Raw genomic sequence first — 2,275 nt, 5'->3', positions numbered from 1 at the left:
ATCTACCTATCTAATCTTCAGCATTCTTCTATAACATCACATTACAGATCTTCTATTCCCTTCTTGTCTAAACTGTTTATGGTCCATGTTTCACTTACATAGATGGCTACCCTCCAGGCAAACACCTTCAGAAAAGACTTCATTACATTTAAGTCTGTATTTGGTGTTAACAAATTTCTCTTCTTCAGAAATGATTTTCTTGTGATCGGCAGTCTACATTTTATATCCTCTCTACTTTGTCCATCATCAGTTATTTTGTTGCCTGTCAATATAAAGTTAATTTCAAATTTGCTGTAAGCAACTGACCCTCTGGTCTGACATATGAATGTGATTACGAAGGTTTCGGTACAGATCGTAGCAAATGCTTGTCGGTATGTCTTGTTTAAAGTGATGAAAAAGTGTTTCTGCCCAGAATCGAACCAGGGACCTTCTGCGTGTTAGGCAGACATGATAACCGTTACACCACAGCAACTACTGCTGTGATATTTACTTCACAGAGAACTTGTACCAAGGTTGCCATCGTAACTTAAAAATTCAATAAATGCGGCACTTGCGTAACGAAGGTACATGCAGCAGATTCACACGTGATATGGCTCACTGCAGTAGTATGCAACATAGGCAGGAAAATACTGTTCCTGCCTGGGATTGAACCGGGGACCTTCTGCATGTGAAGCAGACGTGATAACTGCTACACTATGGAAATGAAGGACACGATGAGTCCATCCTTGGACACTCGAAGACACCTCAGCCTTTCTCTCATCCGCGCATGCACACACCATAGTGCTTTTGACAGCCTGAAGCCCATCACAGCCGAGGGCTCAAGAAGTCTTCAGGGTGCTCAAGAGGGTGTCAGCTGTAGCATCCCGAATGAGATAGCAGTGTTTCGCGCAGTTATTATTGCAAGTCATATCAGCAAAAACAATCACCTACTTTAAGTGTCTAATTTCCCAATCTAATTCCCTCAGCATCACCTGATTTAATTTGACTACATTCCATTATCCTTGTTTTTGCTTTTGTTGATGTTCATCTTATATGCCCCTTTCAATATGCTATTCCTTCCATTCTACTGCTTTTCCAAGTCCTTTACTGTTTCTGACAGAATTACAAGGTCTGTAGCAAACCTCAAAGTTTTTAATTCTTCTCCCTCAACTTTAATTCCTACTCCAAGTTTTTCTTTGGTTTTGTTTACTGCTTGCTCAATGTACAAATTGGATAACATTGCGAATAAGCTACAAACCTGCCTCACTCCCTTCTCAACTACTCCTTCCCTTTCATGCCACTTTACTCTAGTATCGGCTGTCTGGTGTCTGTACAAGTTGTAAATAGCCTTTTGCTCCTTGTATTTTACCCTTACTACCTTCACAATTTCAAAGAGAGTGTTGCAGTTTTCATCAGCAAATGCTTTCTAAAACTCTACAAATGTTACAAATGTTGGTTTACCTTTCCTTAACCTATCTTCAAAGATAAGTCATAAGATCAGTATTGCTCCTAGAAATGTCTTACAATTTAAAATCTAGTTCCAAAATCTCTGTATTACCATTATATAATTAGTCTGAAACCTTCATTATCTCCAGGGCTCTTCCACATGTAAAACCTTATTTCATTATTCTTAAACGAATTGTGCTCTGTGCAGAATTCTACCAGCTGCCTTCCTCTTTATTTCCTTTCCTCCAGTCCATATTCACCCACTACCTTTCCTTCTCTTCCTTTTCCCACAATCAAATTCCACTCCCCTATCACAATTAAATTTTCATCTCACTTAACTATCTGAATAATTTCTTTTATCTCATCATACTTTTTTTCAGTCTCTTCATTAGCTGCAGATATAGTTGTCACATAAGCTTTTACTATTGTGGTAGATGTGAGCTTCATATCTACCTTGGTTGTGATAATCTGTTCACTCTGCTGTTCATAGTAGCTTACCTACATTCCTATTTTCATTATTAAACCCACTCCTGCAATACCCCTATGTGGCTTTATATTTATAAACCTGTATTCACCTGACCAAGAGAACCATTCCTACTGCTGCTAAACTTCACTAATTCCCACGACATCTAACTTGAACCTATCTATTCCCCTTTTTACACAACGTAACCTATCTGCCTGCCCAATAACGGGATCTAACATGCCATGCTCTGATCTGCAGAATGCAAGTTTTGTTTCTCCAGATGACAACATCCTCCTGATAATCACCACCTAGAGATCTGATTGGGGGATGATTTTACCTCCAGAATATTCATCCAAGAGGAAATCATCATCATTTAATCATATTGTA

At 38.8% G+C, this 2,275-nt stretch overlaps 1 non-coding gene across 1 annotated transcript; it reads right to left on the bottom strand.

The window, feature by feature from the left end:
- Positions 1-399: 399 nt before the first annotated feature.
- On the bottom strand, positions 400-472 carry Trnav-aac (transfer RNA valine (anticodon AAC)). The gene has a single exon. It is a non-coding gene; the product is annotated as a tRNA-Val (tRNA).
- Between the last annotated feature and the right edge of the window lie 1,803 nt (positions 473-2,275).

The sequence above is a fragment of the Schistocerca nitens genome, chromosome 8, assembly GCF_023898315.1.
Source record: "Schistocerca nitens isolate TAMUIC-IGC-003100 chromosome 8, iqSchNite1.1, whole genome shotgun sequence".
In the NCBI taxonomy this organism is placed as follows: Eukaryota; Metazoa; Arthropoda; class Insecta; order Orthoptera; family Acrididae; genus Schistocerca; species Schistocerca nitens.
Note: the sequence above shows the minus strand (reverse complement) of the source record. Positions and strands in the feature narration are given on the sequence as shown.